We start from the raw sequence: 22,640 nt of genomic DNA, 5'->3' as shown, positions 1-22,640 counted from the left end.
TCCTGGGCTCCGTCTTCTCAAGCCTGGTTGTGTGCAGTGGTCTCCTGATTCCCTCTCTCACTCTGAGTGCCCTATTCCTGGCCATCACCCACACTCCTGCTGAGTGAGTCCTCCTTCTCCATTTCTATAAATCTTTAGTCTGCCTCCCCATCGTCTGTGTAATAGAACTCGAGCTCCTTGGCGGTATTTAAGGCTCCGATCCAGCAGCCCATAGATGTAGCTCGCCACATTGACAGATGTGTTCTACCCTCATGAATTCACATATTCCAGTGTTCAAACCTCTCTACCATTCTCCAAGCTTTGTCCTTCCTATCCTGGATGTCTTTCAAGACCCCAAACTACTTTCTCTTTAAAGATCCTCTCAGGTCTCAGCCCTGAGCTGCCCTTCCGGGATCCCTGCTCCAGTCTATGACACACTAAGCTCTATGTTCTGGGGGTGCTCACCCTTGCAGAGATGTATCTGAGGATGTACTATAGCCTCCATGTTCCTCAGGGGCTGTGACGGTTGGTTCTGTCAACATTTAACGGTGTAGAATCACCTGGAAAGAGAGTCTTCATGAGAGGTCACATAAATCAAGTCGGCTCATGTGCACACCCTTGGAAGATTGTCTTTATTGCCTTAATTGAAATGAGAAAGTCTGCCTATTTTGGCCAGCACCATTTCCTGGGTTTGGGTCCTTGTCTGCATAAATGTAGAGGGTTTTGAGCACACCATGAATGTATCCTTTTCCCTCTCTGATCTTGACATCGATGTGATTAGTGGCTTCAAGTCCTTGCATTGACTTTCTTGCAGTGACAAACTATAACCCAGAACCGTAACTTGAAAAATCTTTTTTGTTGGGGCATTTTTTTGACACAGTAACAAGTATGAAACTAGACAAAGGCCTTGTTCATATTTATGTCCTTTAGTGTCTAGCAGGAAGCAGGTGATCAGTATGCAGTCTGTGGATTGAACAAAGATGCTCTATGCCTTTGTATCTGCATGGAGCTACCACTCAGAAGTCAACCAGGACCTTTCATGATTGACAGCTGTGTCAGATTCTGTGCAGCCCTGACAGACCAAGAGTTCACCTGGCTGCTCTGTGGTCTCCTTCTGTGGAGCCGTGCTTTCGGAAAGGCCCCCACTCTGGTCTGGCAGGTCTGTCAATTTTTTTCTCCTCTTTTAAGTCTTGCAAGTGATCCCACAGTTCCTCCTCACAGAGACCAGGGAAGGCAGTATTAAAATCAGTGATTTTAAAGGCACAAAGAACCACAGCAGACAGCCTTCCACAGGAACCAAACAGGAGAGCAGCCTTGACGGTGATGTCAGCATGAGCCTAACTTTGTTTGTTTCCTGAGCACCCACTGAGTCTCTTGAGAAGGGCCTGGGACTTCCCTGTCTTGGTAACCATCACTGGATTTACACAGCATCCACTTTGCCTGCTATGGGCACTGCCAGTGTGATGGAGAGGACAATAGACTTCCACATGGACTGTGAAAAGTACCTCAGTATTTACAGACTGTGTGGCTTGATCAAACCAACCTACGTCCCTGGACATGCATTCACCTGTAGAATGGAGACAATTGTTTTGTCTTAGGGAGGAGGGGATACAGGAACATAGGCCAGGGTTCACGAGCAGTGAGTGTCCATTTCCTAGCACCTTCAGTTTCTAAAGAAAGACTGTGACAGGTCTCGGGACAGAGAGTGTTAGACTTAAGCTAGTGGGTAATGAGGACACACTTGCCAAGCCCCTCTTCAACCCTTTCTATTTCCATCCTTATAGTCAACTCTGGGATCCTTGCTGCTATGAGAAGCGAAAGACATCCTACTAGTAGTGTCCAGATGCCAGGAGAACCATAGGTGCCTGACCTCAGGTTGGCAGTCTAGGAAGCACCAGGGGGCTAGCTCTCCCAGCCCCACATGTAAAGGAAATACATCTGAACTAAAAATGTCCTTCCTCCATATCTCTCTTCTTTAAGTTAAAAATTAACAAGATTCCTTTCTCACTGTGCATGACATGTCCCCCTGACCCCTCCCTCAAAAGCATTAAAAATAGACTTCTTTTCCCTTCCTAGCAGTCCAAAAGCTTTTCCTTTCTCACAGTAACCTGCCACACTCACAGTTAAATCCCCAGTTAAATAATCTTTTGGTCTCAAAGAGCAATCTTCTTCATAGTGTGTCCTCTATCAAATTCAAGACCTTTCCATCTCCCATTGGGTGTGTTCCCTCCCTTTCTACCCAGCCCACTCTCCACCCTACCTCAGATCTCTGCTAATAATGCCCTGGCCTGAGGGAAGATGGGCAGAGCAGTGATGAACTGCAAGCTTAAGACCCACAAAGAAGAAACCGGAAGTCCCAGGCTCAGGAAATTTTCCTCTCAATCTGCAGAGAACCAGGACTGCGTGACTTGTCTGGCTTGATCTTCTTCACCTGGAAAGACATTATTCTGTCTCCTTTTGGTATTGTGCTTTTGGCTTGAAGTGACTGGTGGAGTGAGAATTTTGGCTTCTTTAAAAACATAGAAATGTTATGGGATTTTGTTTTAATCCCAAGTGTGGGATATGGGGCTGCTTCAGATTGTTTGTGATTTGCCTCTTGCTCTAGCAGGGGTGTGATTTTGCCAGCTGCAGATAGCTTCTGCAAGTATATGACATTTGGGATTCTGGGGAGTCTTGGGAGGGTATATGAATGCTAGGGCCCCAAGAAGGGTGTGGCGGCAGCTGCTGCTCCTCCTGCTGCTGCTCCTCCTGCTGCTGCTCCTCCTGCTGCTGTTGCTGGCTGCTGGTAGCTGTTTGCTGTTGTTGGTTGGAGATGTCCTGATGACATATATAAAAGTCATCCCAAGGATCGGCCTTGTGTGTGAGGTTGGAAGGGATACATACGGGTGGAAAAGGGAGGCAGAAATAGGAACCCACAAAGTAGCCGAAAGTCTTTTTACAGACTGGTGGTGTTATTTTTCAAAGACAATGTGCTTTTCTTCCCCAGTTACATTTTATATCTACTTTGCTTTCATTGGTCAGGCGCTCTATTAGCAAGTGCTTAGGCGTTCCTTTCATTTATTTATCCTGGTTGGGGTTTAAGGGTTTCTTAGACATTTAGAATAATGTGTCTCATCACCTACAGACTAGTTCTAGCCATTATTCCTTAGATAACTGCCTCTAGATAATTCCCTCTTCACCTCTGAGATTGTAACTATATTTATGCCAATGGACCTAGCCTAGTATGCCTCCCAGGCATGGCAGCACCTGTCACTGCGCTATTATTAGGTTTACCATTAGTCTATTAGTCATATTCTAAATCAAAAACATGCCAAAAGGCAACTAATGACCACATGTCTAAGCAGCATGTGGATTACAAAGTAAATGATGACACTTGGGGCAAACGCAGCTCGTCGTAAACATATCAGCATCTTTCTGCTGAGAGACAGCCACGTTTCTCCAGGATTATGTCAAGGAGAAGGGTTATCATGTCTATATGCTGAAGAAATTTGACCTATGGGACAATAGACTTGCTCTAGCAAGTCTTGGCCATCCTGCTGGGTTCTCCCCAGGGGACAAATACTCAAGACAACAAATAACCATTAAGAAATGCTTCAAGGAGCTTGAAGGAGCTCGAGACCCCTTATGAACAACTATGCCAAGCAACCAGAGCTTCCAGGAACTAAGCCACTACCTAAAGACTACCATGGACTGACCCTGGGCTCCAACCTCATAGGTAGCAATGAATATTCTAGTAAGATCACCAGTGGAAGGGGAAGCCCTTGGTCCTGCTAAGACTGAACCCCCAGTGAACGTGATTGTTGGGGGGAAGGCGGCAATGGGGGGAGGATGGGGAGGGGAACACCTATAACGAAGGGGAGGGGGAGGGATTAGGGGGATGTTTGCCCGGAAACCGGGAAAGGGAATAACACTCAAAATGTAAATAAGAAATACTCAAGTTAATAAAAAAAAAAAAAAAAAGCCCTTGAAAATTAAAAAAAAAAAAAAAAAGAAATGCTTCAAGGTGCTCATGACCCAGCAACCATGTCCTGTCCTCTGAGGATTCGTTAATCTCTTGTGTTGCCCACCCCCAGGCCAATTATCAGCAACCAAATGCTTCAATCCATGAGCTTTGAAGTCTACATACCCATTCTGTTTGAAATCCTATCTCACTACTTGATTGAGTCTATAGTGATTGGGATCTCCCGCAAAAGCAACAATTTTTTTTCTCATGTTTTGACTTACTGCCAGGTTATTAAAGATACACTGACTTGAAAAAGAAGTAAGTGATAAGGGGAATTAGAGAACAATTAGAGTATTTGTGATTAAAAACATCACATAAATAAGACTTGACTAAAACAGCATTCATTGGACAATGTATACTTTACATGCAAGTAATAAAAAAGTTTGGGAGGATGGAGAGATGGTTAAAAGTACTTGTTCCGCAATCATGAAGACCAGAATTCAAATCCCAGCACCTTTTACATGGTATCTGAAGACAACAATTCCTGGAGTCATGGAGAGTCTTTCTTTACTGCCCATGGGGTTGGCCCAAGCTGAGTAGTGGGAAGAAGCCTTGAGCACCAGTTTGTTTGTGTTTTTAAAGGCAAAATCACAATTGTGACTATACAGAGAGGCATCTGTGGGCATCTGAGGCTTCTGCAGCAAGCAAGCATTGTTTACAGAAGTGGAGATACAACAGTTAAATGGTCAGGCAGTTCTAATAAACTTTAGGTCAAGGAATTGTGTAGGAATGTATGGCTAGTCCAGAAACCACATTACACAAGACAGTTTCAGCACTTAGAGTATTGTTGAGAATACTACCATGACATGGTATAACTATAGTTCAGTAGCCTACTCTCTTCCCATATGAGGCAGCTTACAAGTACCTGTAACTCCATCTCCAGTGGATCCAACACCCATTTCTGGACTCTATGGGTACCTACATATACATGTACACATATACTCACACAGATTCATGTTCACACAGGTAAATATAATCAATTTTTAAGAGATAAGTTTTTCAAATTTAGACAATCTAAGCTTCTATCTTAAGAAGCTAGGGGAAGAGCAAAGCTGATGTAGACTCAACAGGAAGAAGGGCACAAGCAAGGCATAGAAAGCCAGAACACAGAAGCACAAGAGGAAGTCGGTGGGACTCAAGGCAGTCTTTCATGGTCATTCTTAACTCAAAAATTAATAAACCTTTAAGATAAACCAATCGGGGGAAAAAGAAGGAGACTGGTGATGTTTTGTGGACTGGGTATTTGTCTGAGATGTCTGAAGCCTTGGTTTCCATTGTCAGCACCAACAGAAATGGAGGAAGAGGAAAAAGGTGAAGATGGAGAAGGAGAGGGGGATAAAGTAGAAGGAGGGGGAAGAGGGGAAGAAGCAAATGGGTAGGAGATAGAGGAGGGGGAGGAGAGAAGGGAGAAGCGGGTAAAAGAGAAGGGGGAGGAAGGGGAGGAGAAGAAAAGTGAAGGATCAAGCCTACTATGAAGCTATGATAATCAAATAATGAGCAAATAAAGACTGGATCTTAAATAGCTAATAAAGGCATTTTAACAAACCTTTATACCAATGTATTGATGGCGTGGATGTGATTGATGAAGTGAGAAACTGTCCTTGACAAATTAAAAACTAACAGAACAGACTCAAGAATAGGAGAAATCTGAATGGGTCAGTAATTATTGACTGCATTTAATTCATGGCTTAAAATCTTCCCACCATTCCAATGAATCTGCAGCCAAACATTTTTATAGGAATCAACAAAGTTGAATTAATTTCAAAGATCTCTCTACAAAGAGAACTATAGCCCTAAATTCCCTTGCTAATGAAGTTTTTAAACATTTAAGCATTTCAATTTGTCTGTCAAAGTCAAGGACCTGGAACAATGAAGACAATTCTGGAAAATAGGACAAAGTTTGAGATCTTTGTCTGGTTTCAAAACCTACTATGAAGTTATGATACTCAGTAATCAAAACACAAAAAACTAACAAATTCACATACAGGGTAAAGATCCCAGAAGAGCCTGCAGAGGTATAACTTGGAACAGGCCCCAGACCTTAGCCCAACCGACACCATGATGGAAGAAATACCATTCAGGCCATAGGACTCAGCATGTAGACAGCACCAGCTTCCAAAATGAAAGCAAAGTCCTATCCATAAAAGCCCATACTTCTAGGAAAGTCTCTAAATGTACTAACCTTGCTTTTAGGCTTCTGTAGTTCCGCTTCCAGCTAAGCACTCTTCTTAACTGAAATATGTTAACCCAGGATATGACTTTTGTACTTAAAAACTCATTCTGAGAAAGGCTTGGGGATACAATGGTATGCAGAACACCCAGTGTAGTTGCCAGCCAGCTAATAAAGACTTTCTATTGGCTTAAACCCATATCCAAGTAGCCTCTGGTCGGTACCCCCACAACATGATCAAGTGAAATTTGTCAAAGTTTTCAATGTTAACCAATGAGTAAAGAATAATTCTTTTAAAATATGTTATGTAATGCCAGCAGTTGGAAGGCAGAGACAGGGGGATCTGTAGGTTTGAGGCCAGCCTGGTCTACAGTGTGAGTTCCAGGATGGGCAGGGCTACACAGAGAGATTTTAAGAAAATCAAATACACATAAACAAGTGAACTTTATTACTTTATGTCATATACAAAGACAAAACTTGAAATAAATCACTGACCTAAAATGAAAGGCAGATACTGTACACCTTTAGAGTAGAGAAAGTTCATTGGAAGCCAGCAAAGTACACACCCCACTGCAATAGATGAAATGATGACACTAAAATCTTTCCAAAGACATTTTCAAGAAAATGAAGACAGCAGAGAAAACATTTGTAACTGTATCTCTGGAAAATTTCTTATAGCCAGAACACCTGCGACAGGAGAATAAACAACTCCAGATTTTAAACACAAGTGAAGCCAGATGTGGTAGCTAAGCTTATAATCCCAGTCCTCAGGAGACAGGTGCAGATGCACTGTGGATAGCAAGCCAGTCTAGGCTACACAGCAAGACCTTGTCTCAATAAAGAAAGAAAAAAATGCGTGAAATTTGAAGAAATAATTCATGTGAGATATGAACAGCAAATCCACCATATATAATAATGGTAAATTGCATTTATCATGAGAGGAACAGAAACCACCACCAGCATGACGAACCTGCCAGAATGTCAAAAAATAAGACATAAGTAAAAATAAACTGCCACCATCGAGTGTTGACAAAGGACAAGTGGCTGGAATTGAATGACTGATGGAAATGGAAAATAAATTGGAGCAAAATTCTATAGTTTCTTTACAAATTAAAAACACACAAATTGTGTACTCAGTCCTTGTGTTAGCTCTGAGTGTCAACATCCACAAAAGAATATTTACACAGTGTTCTTGGAATGTTTATCCACCATGTTCCCAAATCAGAATCATGTGACTATCCTATGGATAGAAGGATAAACAAACAGGGTTGGTCACAGAGTGGAGTATGACCAGGGAATAAAAAAGTGACTCTAGGACCTTATATATTATTATTTCCAGAGAGACATAATGAAACATCTGCCCATAAAAGCAAGTGAAAGCAAGTCAAGGGTGGGAGGGGAGAGTAACAGACCAAGAAAGTGGGGGAGGGGGTTTATAAAGTTCAGCTGGGTAGGCCAATGAATTTATTAAAGTAACTTGTAGGATCATGGTAACTTGCTAGCCATCATATCATAAAAATGTCCCAATCTCAGCATAGCTGACTCACAGGCAGCTACACCACTGGAGAGACCCACCTAACTAACTGCTTTCCCCTTGCATAATATGAAGGGAGGAGGCACTCATAAAGACCCACCAAACCTCCTGAGCTGTCCCCTTCCTCCTGATCCCATGCAGGACCATGTGGGTGCTACAGTTACCTTGAATCCAGACAGCAGTGCTCATCTCTGGCTATGCGGAAATCTGTACACAACAGACAAAAGACAGGAGCAAATTTCAGAACATCGGAGAATTAAAGACAAAGGTTACCCATTGGAAGTTCTAGAAAACAGCCTCCAAATCTAACCCGTAGTGACCCAAAGCTGAGCAGTGGTTCACCAGGACTGGAGTTTGGAACAGGTTTGTGGGGACACTTGTTGAGGTGTTACTATGATGGGTCGATACATTGATGGAAAACTACCAAACTGTTTGTGAACTGGGTCTGTTCTCTATGTGTAACTTGCACCTCAGTGACAGTTGGAGGTAAGAACAGCAGGAAAAAGCGTTTCAGAGAGAAGACAGGAAAGTGGGCCCTAGGGCTTTCCCGTATTTGTTCATGCTCATGCATACAGATAATGCATTCACGTACTACCGATTTATCTTTTGAAAGCAAACGACAGATGACGCAGGTTGGAGCACCATCACAAAGCCCTCACTTCCTACCCCAGGAAGCTCTGACCTCTGCATTCCAGGTATGCACTGGGTTCCAGCTCCTGCTGCAGTTGTAGATCCAGATGTGTGTCTTCCTACCCAAAACAACTTTCCTGGGGAGTCAGCACTAGCCCAGGTATATTTGGGGTATTCCCTATGTGTTTCTTGACCCAAGACTTCAGAATGATTTGAATCACGTGAATGGGGGAAGAAAGGAGATTGAGACTGTTTTTGTTTCTTTGTTTGGCATCCTTTGGAAGCCTGACCTTTCTTCTACTCCACAGCTGCTGCTTTGGGCACAGTCACCACAGAGGCCTTTGCTTTGTGTCTTTCCACTATGTACTATGCTAGAGAGAGGCAATACAAAATCTTGGCGGAGGTACTGGGTAGGTTTGGAGAGAGAACTGGGGCTGCTCTTTGCTTCGAAGAGTTGCCTCTTACCCAGTTTGCAGCATCCTCAGGATCTTAAAGGGCCAGTGCCAGGACTGCATGAAGCATGTATGTGTGTATACATGTGTGTTTCCCATGTGGAAATGTATCTACAGACTCCTGACAACCAGTTCTGGATGAGAGATGATCGATCCACGGCATGGGTAGAAAATGCCTGTGGCATCTGGAAGGTGGGCACATGGAAGGCACAGGTCCTGCACAGGATGGGAACACAAACACCAGGAGGAGAACTAAGTGAGAAGCTTGAAGGACGAACCTCAAAGGCTTCTGGGAAACAGAGCTTATGCACAAGGCCCTTCCTTTAGCAAGGAAAATCTTCTCTCCACAGCTCATGCCACTCTGGGATAATCGATTTGGACATTCCAAACTATTTATTATAAATCAAAGAGATTAGACCCTCCCTTTTGTGTAGGGGAAAAGTTTTTTCCACATATTCAGGTTAACTTCACACCATACTCGGGGCTGAGGGGATTCCTGAGACCAGAAGGGAAGGAGACTTCCTCAAGGCCACTGATGGATGGTCAGGCAGGCTGCTACATCCAGGGGAGACTCTGGCCCTTTGTGTCCCTTGCCGCATGGAGACTCCACATTCTTTTGTCAGACTTCTCCAGATTGTTCAGTACAGATCATGTTTTTCTAGAACAGTTAAAATCTGAGGAACTAGAGTAGAATTCTCTAACTCACTCTTTCCCCAAGTGCGTCATACTCCCAAGGTGACCAGGCACTTGCCACCTTTTCACTGGGCAGCAAAGGACTGGAAACATCTCTTGTTATGCAGGAAGTCTTCCTGCTGCTGTGCTAAGAGCTGGGATTTCTTTGTAAGGATGGGGTTACCAGAAGGAGTACTGTGTGCAGCAGGGAAGCTTAGGGACATTAGTCACTCAAAAGTTACATTCAACACATTACACTACACTGTCCAGCCAGCCTAGCAAAGTCTGCAAGCCCCGGGTCCCAGTGAGAGACCCTATCTCAAAAACAACAATGCGGACCACTCCTGAGGAACAACACTGGAGGTATAGTTGCATGCACATGTACCTGCATATAGATGAACATATGCATGCATACACCCATACATATGAATATATACATACACACACACCACACATGCACACACAGACATGAATAGACACATACATGCACCCATACCCACAGAGACACAAATACACACAAAGACATACACACACACAGACACACACACACACGTGCATATGTGCACATGCACACACACATAGACACACACACACACACACACACACACACACACACACTACATCTATGATGGGTTCTGTTTCAATTCTTACTTCCTTTGCTCTCTACCTTTTTCTTCTGTAGTTTTTGGGAATGAATATGCAGTTCAAACACCTACCTTCATTTTAGCTGCATGAATAAGTCATGAAGAGCAGCCTCCAGCTTGTTGACAAGCATAGAGGGTAAGATTGAGGGTCACCCTGCTGACACATCAAGCAGTCTCCTCAGAAGTCTTCATGAGTTATCTCATCCTATGTCCCCATCGGAGGTCACACCCACCAACAGTGAGGCAGTGTTTTTCCCAGCTATTCTTCATCCAGACTTGTCTATGGTTTCTACAGAGACAAGCCACTAGGCTGCTGGTTCATTTCTTCTTGTAGACAACAGGGCTACTGTCCCAGCAGAGGGATGAGTTTGACTGTGAAGTCTTCCTAGTCTAGGTGAGTAGCTATTTGCTTCTTGTTCTGTAAGTAGACTACAAGTAGTAGGCATGTATTCCACTGTCCCTAGACTGGCTGTTCCTGGAGGAAGATTTTAGAGGTCTCTGATATTAGCAGAAATGCTAAGATAGTGTGATTATTGTGAAAGGGCCCTATAATAAGAAGGTGTGTGAGGGTCCAAGTGCTTGCCAGTGAGTAAGGGTAAGCTCTCCTATGGCCACCATGCTGGCTGTGTTTACCATGGCTAATGTTCCTGTTCACTGAGTCTTATGACAAGAGAAGAAAGAAGTTGGGAGACATGTTAAGTCCATCAGCACATACAAAGTCTTAGAGTTCTGTATGGAAAAAGTTGGCTTGTGTAAAGAACAGAAACAAGCTGGGTAGTGGTAGTACACATTTCTAATCCAAGTACTTGGGAGGCAGAGGTAGGTGGATCTCTGTTGAGTTCTAGGCCAGCCTGCCCTACAGAATGGGCCATACAGAACAGCCAGGGATACACAGAGAAACCCTGTCTTGAGAAAAAAAATTAATTGAAATGTCAGAGAAACAGATCAAGGCAGATGAAGCTTATTCATTTGTTCATTCACTTATTCATCCCATAAATATGTGTTGGTTAAACTTCAGGCTAGGTACTGAGAAAAAAAAGTCAAGACAAAGAGTAGTGTTCTTGTTAGCCTCTCTGTTGCTGTGATAAACTATTACTATTACTTGTTCTACAAGTAGACTACAAGTAGACGTGTATTTCACTGTTCCTATACTGGAAAGAATAGTCTGACCCAAACAACCCAGAGATGAAAGAACTTGTTTTATTTTACAGCTTACAGTGTGCCATTGAAGGGAGCAAAGGCAGGAACCCTGAGGCAGGAATTAAAGAAGAGACCATGAAGGCATGCTGCTTACTGGCTTGTTTTCCATGGCTTGCTTAGGCCACCTCTTATACAACCCAGGACCACGCACCCAGGTATAACACTGGTCCCCAGTGTCCTGCCCTCCCATCATTCATTAATCAAGAGTATGCACCATAAATATGCCCACAAACCAATCTGGCAGCTCTTTCCCCCTTCCCAAGCTATTCTATGTCAAGTGAACAGAAACTAACAGGACAAATAGAAAGGTTATTAAGGTGGACATGATTGTGTGATAAGAAAAGGAATTTGGAATTTTGTGCCAGGGCAAGGGCAATATTGGAGGAGTTTAAGTAAGAGCGTGACTTGGTTTTAAAAAGATGACACCTGGAGCTAGAAAAGAAGGGAGGGAGGGAAGGAGGGAGGGAGGGAGGATGATACAATATGATTGTGTGGTGGGTAACTCCAAGGTAGAAACTTATCTGGCATTCATGGAACCTTGGATTCAATTCCCAAGCCCTACAAAGAGAAAGAAAAGAAGAAAGGAAGGGATGGAAGGAAGGACAGAAGGAAGGATAGGATAAAGGAAGGAAGAATGGAAGGAAGGGACAGAAGGGAAGGGAGAAGAGAAGAAAATGGAAGGAAGGGTGGAATAAAGGAAGGAAGGAGGGAAAGAAGGAAGGAAAGAAGGAAGGAAGGAAGGAAGCTGCAGTTATCACTCTGTTGTTAGAATGTGTGCCTAAAATGCACAAAACCTTAGGTTTGCCCTCCGGCACCACCATTGAGAGGTGGAGATAGGAGGGTTGAGAGTTCAAAGTCATTGTTATCTACATAGGGAGTTTGAAGCCAGCCTGGCCTACCTGAAATTCTGCCTCAGGGGAAAAAATGCCCTTGTAGGACCATATATTTGAATACTTGCTCCCCAGTGGGGATTTTTGGGAAGGATTAGGAGTGTGGCCTCTTTGGAGGAGTATCATTGGGAGTTTTAAGATTCAAAAGCCCAACCATTCCCAGTTAGCTTTCTCTGCCTCATCCCTAAGGGAATCAAGATGTAACTTCTTAACTACTGCTCCAGAGCCATGCTGGCCTGCCTACATGCCTCTTCACCATGATGATCATGGACATACCCTCTGAACTGTAGGCTCCCAATAAACTCTACTCTGTAAGTAGCCTTGGTCATAGTGCTTTGTCACAGCAACTGAGAAGTAATTAAGACAGAGCAAAGAAGGGCAGAGGGGAGGGGAGAGAGCATAGAAGAGAGAAAGAAAAAAAAGAAGAAGAGAGTGAGCAAGGGGATGTCCATGCATGTGCATGTTGAGACAAGTCTTGACAGATGAATGGATGGGTACCATTGTCCAGGCATCAACTGAGGAGGACACTGTGCCAAGAGGACCTCCAGCTGTGACCTTCCGTGGTGATCCTTGCCATATGTACCTTGTTAGTCAGCAGAGATGACCTTTTCTGCCATGCCAGCGTCCTGGGCCAAGACACATGTTGGGAACCCTGGTGGTGTCCCTCCAAATCTTAGCTTTATCACCAGAACAATACCCAAGGCTGAAGTGGCCTCCCATGACATTTGACCATAACTCTGTGGAGATTTGGCAATCTGACATTTACATTTCCTTCTGCTGCTTCATCTTAAATTGATCAGCCAGATGAAGCTCGAGAGCCAGCCTTGTTTCAATATTTCATCATTCTGCCCAGGATGGAATGTCATTAAGCTAAAATAGAAACCTGATTTCTAAAGAGCACTTTGAGTAAGACCTGTTTGCTAAGGCCGTTTGTTCTAGCAGCATAAAATAGACTCTCCCACCCCCATCTCTCTGTCTCTCTGTCTTGGTCTCTCTCTCTCTCTCTCTCTCTCTCTCTCTCTCTCTCTCTCTCTCTCTCTGTCTGTCTCTCTGTCTCTCTCTTTCTCTCTCTGTCTGTCTGTCTCTGCCTCTCTGTCTCTCTCGCTTTCCGTATAGTAACAGGTTAGCGAGATTCCCTCCCCAGTATGATGTGCTTATACAATCTGACTGTCCAATTCATTAAGAAGACCTTGGGAAGTAGCCATGGTTTTCTGATACCTGCTTTTGTGTATTGAGGCTGGGAGAGGCCAGAGTAATTGAACTTTTAACGATGGCACCAGTTATTACCACCTCGAAGATAGTAGAAGACACTAGAATGGGGATGCTTTATGAATCATTTATTTAGTTCGTATCACATATATTTTGATAAGGAAAAAAGACCTGGATCAGTTGGTATGTCCAGGTTGCCATGGCCCACAATTGGATAATCCCTATCCCAATCCCTATCTTGGATGGCCAAGATAGGCAGTCATAGGTCACAGAGGGACTTATGACTGCCTTGTATGTCAGCCCTGGCATTGGTGGCAAGGATGCAATCAGGGCTGTAGAAGGTTGAGACAAGGGGGGACCCTCAGTTGTGGGTGCAGACAGTCTAGGCTATAGAAAAACATAGAGGGAAGAAGTAGATGAGGTTTCTGAACACCTGCGCTTTAAAGAATTCATAACTGTCATTGGTTCCTGCTCAGCCTTGTGTTATCTGGTGTCTCCCTTCTCTTTTAAGTGCCGGTGTCCTTAGTTCTAAATCAAAGATGATATTACTGCTCCCATTAATCACAGGCTGAGATCTTCTGGTGAACTCAAGCCACCTAGCACAAGAAAGAGTGAGCTGTAGAGCTGTAGGAATCAACCTCCAAATAGTCCTCCGTCCTTTGAAGATGTGGAAGCATTTGACATGGGGGTGTCTGAACAGGAACTGGGTATTGGACTGAGTGAGGTTCCCTACAGAACAAATGGACAGGTGAAGAAAGTACAAGGCCTCTGGCTCAAAGAGTGATGGTGTGGATAAGCCAATGCCTTGGGATGAGAAGCAGCGAAGACTGTCAGTTGCCAATGTGGCTTCTACCAGGCTAATTCTGCAGGGTCCTCTTTAGCACTGTGCCAGGAGGCTAGTTTCAGCACTCCCGATAACTGCAAGATTCCCAGCATCCATTCAATGAGCTCCAAGCAGCTTCTTACCCCCATCTGTTGCCAACACCTAACCCCCCTGCCTGATTGGACAGACCACCACATTATAATGTCAGGGCAGGAAGAGGAGAGACTCCATGTCTCTGGTCTCTAAGACCTATAAACTTTACTCACAGTGATTTCAGAGCAGAGCCCTTTTCTGGTCATAAGCTACGGTAATTCCAACTTATTCTGGTCACTTGTTCAACACATAATAACCACATTCCAGACTCTGGAAACAAAGCGCTGAGAAGCTCTGATCCTCTCACGAGGATCCTTGCTATGAACAAGAAATAAACAAATGAGCAAGGTGGTGCAGACGGTAGTAAGTGTCAAAAGGAGAGAGGGAAACTAATGTTATGAAAATGTTGGGTTAGGGCTGAGAAAATAGTGAAGTGCTGGCTGTCCAAGCGTAAGAGATAGATCTGGAGCCCCAGAACCACCACCACTAACAGCAGTAGCAGTAGCAACACCACCAGTACCACCACCACCACCACCACCACCACCACCACCACCACCACCACCACCACAACCAGCAGCAGCAGTAGCACCGACACCAACACCAATCAGTCCAGAATGATGTCCTATAACCCCAATGCTGCAGATGTAGAAACAGTCAGATGGGGCTCACTGGTCTGCCCGCTTAGCCTGATCAATGAGCCCTATGTCCGATGAGAGCCTGTCTGAAGATGAAGGTGAGCAGCACCTGAGACAGAACAGCTGGGCTGACTTCTGGCCTCTGCACCCGGATGTACACGTGTACTCCCATCCATATGCAAACACCCCCCCACACACACTCTCAGGCGCTTAGGGAAGAGATGGTCACCCATTGCTGACGTGCACAGCTGAGTGTATCTGCTGAGCTGTATCCTCTACAGACACCATGTTATCCTTGGAGTGCAAACTTTTGGGCCCCCAGTTGTAAACAAGCATCATGAAGCTACCAGTGCTGCTGAGATGTGTGTGCCCAAAACCTGTCATAGCCTCACTTCCAGTACCAGAAACAAGCAGGCCACGAATGGACTGGCTTTTCCAGAAGCCCCAGCCCAGAGCACCTCTCCAGATTGCCTTGCCCAAGGTTTTGCCCCAGTAATTCAACCAGTTAATGTAGTGGAAAACTCCAAAAAGCCCATCATTGCAGTCATTTCGGTCTGCCTGGAAATTCTGAGCCTTGGAAGCCAATTTCATCTGACTTTAATCTGCACTCAAAGCACCTGTCACCGGCAGCTCAGTCAGCAAGAGAAATCACGGGGCAGATTCATCCAGTCCCCTGGAACTACAACTAAACATTGAGTGGGAAATTAGCCTGTGACCTTAAGATTTCAAATTGGATTAATTTTCTCAGTAGTAATAATAATAAATAATGTCATGACCTAAATATATGTCTCTAAAGCCCTCTTCCTGCTGCATTGGTGTGAGTAAATGTGGTGTGTGTGTGTGTGTGTGTGTGTGTGTGTGTGTGTGTGTGTGTGTTGAACGTACTGTGATTCAGACAACCTAGTTTCTGTTCTCTGTCTCTTACAAAATGACTATAATGCTGGTAATAAGTGCACATGGACTTCCTTTTATCTTTCCTTCATTTATTTGTATGCATGCATGGTTATGCATTGTCTTACTTAGGTTGTATTGCTGTGAACAGACCCCAGAGCCATGGCAACTCTTACAAAGGAAAACATGTAATTAGGTCTGGCTTATGATTTCAAAGGTTTAGTCCATTATTGTCATGGTAGAAAGTATGGTGGCATGCAGGCAGGCGTGGTGCTGGAGATGGAGCTGAGAGTTCTATAGCTTGATCTGTAGGCAGCAAAATGAGGCTGTATGCCACACTAAGCCTAGCTTGAACACTGGAGACCTCAAAGCCCACACCTCCAGTGACACACTTCCTTCAACAAGGCTATGCCTGCTCCAACAAGGCCACACCTCCAAATAGTGCCCCTCCCTATTGGCCAAGCACTCAAACATATCAGTCGATGGGGGGCATTCCTATTCAAACCACCACATGTACGTAGGTGCACATGTGTGGTCAGGTGCACATGTATGTGTAGGCCCAAGGATGACATCAAAAGTCTTCTTTAATCATCTCCAACTTATTCATTGGCTGGGTCTCTCAATTGAACCCAGATCTTACTAAGACTAATACTGCTAGTTTGGCCAACCAGCCATGGCCTTTACATTCCAAGGCTAGAATTACAGGCAGCTTCTTATACCTGGCATTTATGTGGATTCAGAGGATCTGATTAACTCTGGTCCTCACACTTGGAAGGCAAGTGCTTTAACTGCTGATACATTCCCCTAGCCTGGTTTTCCTTTCTTGTTTAAATGGAGATACAAATGCTAAGCACCCTTCTTCCCCTGAGACCCCAGTGGACATGTGTACCTGTATCCACACCTACCCCATCTCTGAGGTCCAAATGGAAGCAGGTACCATCTCGTGGATTGATTAGATCTCACACGAGATTTCATAGTTGAACCCAGAGTGCTGACTCCCCTGCTAACATTGCAAGGGACTGGAATGGAATATGGAAAGTTTTGAAGTTAGATTGACTGCAAATATGGTAGTCATAATTACTCCTTAGTGCTGACTTGACTGGATTTAGACTAGCCAAAAGAGCACTGCTCTCTGGGCTTGTCTGTGAGAGCATTTTCAGAAAAGTTTAACTGAAAATGGAAGATCCACCCTTACTGGGGCAAACACCTTGCCATATGCTGGAATCTCAGGCTGAAGAAAGGAGACTGCAAGCTTGAGTACCAGCATTCATCTTCCTCTGATTCCTGACTACAGATATAATATGACCCTTGCTCCTACATTATGCTGTCCCCACTGAGTTGGGCGGTGCCCTCAAACTGTGAGACAAAACAAACGCTTCCTTACGCATATTGCTTTCATCAGGTGCTTTGTCAGAAGAATGAGAAAAGTAACTAATTCAGCATCATCAACCACCTTGCCTCCAATTGTGCTTGACTCATGCTAGCAAAGATATATTGTGTTCCTCCTCCTCACCTTCAATCTCAGTTCTTAGTATGACTTGCTTCAACTCCACAGGTGTAAAGGAATGACCCTGTGCCACACTGGACCTGGATTTTAAGAGACTTGTTAAGTTCTTTTGAAACCAGCTTCTGTGAGCTTGTGTGCACTCCTGAACACATGGACACACACACACACACACAAATTCACAGTGGTTAAATCACTGAATTTTATGTATACACAGAGGGAATATGCATGCATGAATAAGAGGAAAGAAATTTTTACTTTCCCGACAAGAGATGGCATGTGACATGTAAGTGCCCATGGATCTTGCTGCCACATTCTAAGACAGAAGAGAGACTTCCTCACTGGGTCTTGCCTAAACAGAGCACACAGTAGCTGTTGTTTTATGCTCTTTGGATCATGGGCAGCTTTCTTCTGGGCAATAACCAATTAGAGTGTCCTTTCACTTTTTCTTTAATTTTTTAAAAGTTATCATATACTGTCTTAGGATTTTATTGCTGTGAAGATACATCGTGATCAAAGCAACTCTAATAAAGGAAACCATTTAATTAGGGCTGACTTATAGTTTCAGAGGTTCAGTCCATTTTCTTTTTTTTTTATTTTTTAATTGCATTTTTAATTTATATTTTAAATGTTATTCCCATTCCCGGTTTCCCCCCCAGAAACCCACTATCTAGACCCCCATGATTCTGTGAGGGTGCTCCTCACCCACCCATCCATTCCCTACTACCTTCCTGCCTTGACATTCCCCTACACTGGGGCATCGAGTCTTGACAGGACCAAGGGCCTCTCATCCCATTGATGCCTGACAAGACCATCTTCTGCTACATATGCAGATGGAAACATAGATCTTTCTCTGTGTTTTCTGGTTTAGTCTCTAGGATCTCTGAGGGGTTTGGTTGGTTGATATTGTTGTTCTTCTTATGGGGTTGCAAACCCCTTCAGCAACTTCAATTCTTTCTGTAACTCCTCCACTGGGGACACTGTCCTCAGTTTAATGGTTGGCTGTGAGCATTCACCTCTGTATTTGTCATGCTCTGACTGAGCCTCTCCAGGCTTCTGTTAGCATGCATTCTTGGTATCCACAATATTGTCTGGGTTTGGTGGTTGTATGTGGGATGCATCCCAATGAGGGGCAGTCTCCGGATGGCCATTCAGTCTCTACTCCACAGTTTGTTTCCATACTTCCTCCTGTGAGTATTTTTGTTCCCCCTTCTAAGAGGGTCTGAAACATCTACACTTTGGTCTTCCCTTTTCTTGAGCTTCATGTGGTTTGTGAATTGTATTTTGGGTATTCTGAGCTATTGAGCTTATATCCACTTATCAGTGAGTGCATACCATGACTGTTCTTTTGTGATTGGGTTATGTCACTCAGGATAATATTTTTCAAGTTCTACCCATTGACCTAAGAATCATGAAATCATTGTTTTTAATAACTGAATAATATTCCATTATGTAAATGTACCACATTTTCTGTATCCATTCCTGTGTTGAAGGGCATTTGAGTTCTTTCCAGCTTCTGGCTATTATAAATAAGGTGGCTATGAACATAGTGGAACATGTGTCCTTGTTATATGTTGGAGCATCTTTTGGGTGTATGCCCAGGAGTAGTATATCTGGGTCCTCAGTAGTACTGTGTCCAATTTTCTGAGGAAACACCATACTGATTTCCAGAGTGGTTGTACCAGCTTGCAATCCCAACAATAAAGGAATTTTCCTCTTTCTCCACATCCTTACCAGCATCTGCTGTTACTTGAGAAGTGTGAGGTGGAATTTCAGAGTTATTTTGATTTTTGTCTCCCTGATGGCTAAGGATGTTGAACATTTCTTTAGGTGCTTCTTGGCCATTCGATATTCCTCAGTTGAGAATTCTTTCTTTAACCCATTTTTAAAAGGTTATTTGGTTCTCTGGGGTCTAACTACTTGAGTCTTTGTATATTTTGGATAATAGCCCTCTATTGGTGATGACACCTGCATCGTCACGACACTGAGAACCAGGTGGAGGCCTTCGAGATTTAAGAAGAAACACATACTCGGGTCGTTCGTGTTAAAAGAATGCCGTCCGGGCTTTACTGAGATCTCCTCATATACTAGAGGCAAAAGCCGTGGAGAAACAACAAAGCAGATGAAAATCCCCAACCAGGAAAACAGGAAAAATATGTGTTGTGGAAAGTCCCAGCCCTAAAACAGGGGCATAAACAATTTCTTAACAACAACAAGCTGAAAGGCTTGGTGAGGGAAAAGGGTGCCATGGAAAGTCCCTGCCCCAAATTAGGGGCTGAGAGCAGCTGCCAAGGGTGTAAACAACTTCTTGCCATAGCAGGCTGAAAGGCTCAGTGAGGGGGAAGGGAAATACCCCAAGATGGGTCCCAACAATTCCCCCTCTTTTTATCTTTTATTAATTAGCACCTGTCTTAGCATCAATCTGGGGTTCCAAAACTCTTTCTCGTCTCTGAATACCCTGCCAGTCCTCAGAGTTTCTGTCTTAGGTGAGTATGGTCCCAGAAGGTTGCCCGTCTTTGGCTAACTACTTGTCGTACAAACTGAGCCTAATTTGGGCCAATGGATTTTTCCTGGCCAATGAAAACCAAACCTGTTTGGTTTCAGCCTGAGACTGGATCTGTTGGTACTTAAAATGGCACAGCAAAACAGCCCAAGGACAGCTGTTAAGAGCAAGCAATCAAGATAAGAATTTAAATCCCTAACAGCCTTGCTGCTATTAAGGACCTTAACAGGGTTACACACAGAGAATGATAAAAGGTAGAACAAGATGTGACATGGGTTTCCCAGAGAAAGTCCAATTGTTCCTGTAGGAGAGCAGTTTGTTGGTTGGGATTAAGAATGTCCAACTGAATCTGAGTATTAACGCTATTCTGCGCAGCCAATACCATGGCAACCTTTCCAGACAATGTATCCACAGTTCCAACGACAGCTGCCGATTGAGATATGACCACATTGGCCACTGCAGTAGCAGTGGCTGAAATGGCGATGGCAGCAATGACTGCCACAGTAATGCCAAAGTCTCTTTTATGCCTGTAGAATACCACTGGGAATCAGCCTTCATCCAGAGGTATGGGGATCACACCAGGAACTCGAACAATCAATGCAAAGTCTTCCTGTTCCCAGCAACTGGTCATAGACAGGACCTGGAAGAACAATTGAGAATCTCCTCCCTTGACACTGCTTCAATCCCATTCCAAAGCAAAAAGGAAAAAAGGTGTCAACACACATGGTGCAGATTTCAGAAAATTTTTACTTTTCTTAATTGGGCAAAAATATAGGGAGGTTTCAAAAGTGTCAGATACACTTCAAGAGGCAGTACTTAAAGGTCCAGGCCAGCACCTATGTGCTGTTGTAGAAGGCAGATAACTATCATTTCTAACAAGATTACTGGGATACAAAATATCTCTCAATCCTATAACACTAGTATTGGTAGAACCATCAGTGAAAACTAATCTAGCCTTACTTAAAAGACTGATTTTTTTTTATTATAGAGGGAACGATCACAGGATGTAACTTAAAAAACTGACAAATTTTATTTTCAGGATAATAGTTATCAAATTGACTAGTAGTGGAACATGAAAAAATGGACCAATCATCAAAAGTTCTAATCAAATTACTTACCAGTTCTTGATCATAAGGTAAAATAATCACTCCTTTAGCAGGTTGCATAGTCAAGACAGTGCCCACATTATGAAGAACATCCCTTTCCCATAGATTAACAGGAATATTATTGATGATAAAGGGTTGAAAATATCCCATATGTCCTTCCTCATCTTTCCATTTAAGTATTTTACTACTTTGAGGAGCTGTAGCTGTCCCCACTCTTTGTAAAGTAAGTAACGACTAATTACATTTCTAGTTGCTTCTCCTGTTAAAACAGTGCAACTGAAAGTCTGAAAAAGTGTCAATAGTCACAAGTAAATCTAGAAATACCAGATTATTGTCTCTAGCTACTACTATTTTGATGATATAAAGAATGAGATTGTCTAATTGTTCCTATGCAAGGCCCAAATCTGCCTGGTATATAAATCTATTGTGACATTGTTCTTGCTAAGGGGTCTAGGCAATCCACTCTGAGTTCTTAAATGGCTAAGGAACAGTACACTTCTCTTAAATCAGTAGTATTAGCATAAATAATTGTAAAATTCGAGGGTTAACAATATCTAAAAGAGGAAAAAATTTAATCGATTGCAAACCATAAGCTACACATTGGCTATCAGTATACAAATTGAAAGCTTGATTTTTTAACATTTTAAAAACATTGGCTACACATGTAATTTAATAATCTGTGCTGAAGCAGGGGGAAACTCAAGAGAATGTGATCCAATTACATGTGTTGCCTTCTCATTAGATAACCATTTTAATTGCTGTTTGGAATAAGGTATGTTTCATCAGGTTCTTTTTCTAAAATACTTCCATGACTCAATCTTACAATTCTGTACATCTAGCTCTCTTTACTTTCTGTAAAGCTATTCAGTCACTCCTCAGTTAATGGTCTAGGGTAATAGAATTTACATCTCTCTTGGAGATATCAAACAAAGGCTTAAGTCCTCCTGTGGTAAACTTAAGGTGAGGTCTTAGCCAATTAACGTATCTTAGAAGCTTTTAAAAATAATTCAAAGTAAATGATCTTGAATTTTCTGTGCCACAGTTTGTTTAGGATATAACCGATGTCTCAAATATTGAAAAGGAATATTGAATCTTCTCTGGAGCAGCAGCTACTCCCCAAAAATTTAAAGCACGTTGTCAGAGTAAAGGCTTGTAGTAAAATTAAAATGTCTATATAATGAATAATATACACTGAAAGATTCAAAGTCTTAACTTCTTGTATTGAAGCAGCCACAAAATATTTTTTTTTACATAATGTAGGGCCAAAAGTGATTCTTCGAGGTAAAACTTTCCAATGGTATCACTTCATGGGCCCTCCAAAATTATAAGCAAGCTCACTAAATGAAAATCTTTCACAATTGTCAGAATGTAAAGAAACAGCATAAAAACAATGTTTTGAATCTATAACAATTCTATATATATTTCTTGAAATAGCAGTTTGAGTAAGCAAACAGGCTGTAATGCTCTTATAAGTTCCATAGCCTCATCAACCCTCCATAAATCCTGTAACAATCTCCACCTGTTTGATTTTTTTCCCTTACTTACAAATATGTGTGAGTTAGAATTCTGAGCCTATTTGTGATTGAATTGTAAACTGTAGCCAATGTAACACTGGCAATCTTTAACCACAATCTTTAAGTTTCCCTTGTAACACCAGAGCACAACCATAACTTTAGAAAGCAAAATTCAACCTCCAACAAAC

Source organism: Rattus norvegicus, chromosome 1, assembly GCF_036323735.1.
Source record: "Rattus norvegicus strain BN/NHsdMcwi chromosome 1, GRCr8, whole genome shotgun sequence".
In the NCBI taxonomy this organism is placed as follows: Eukaryota; Metazoa; Chordata; class Mammalia; order Rodentia; family Muridae; genus Rattus; species Rattus norvegicus.
This window is presented reverse-complemented; position numbering follows the sequence as displayed.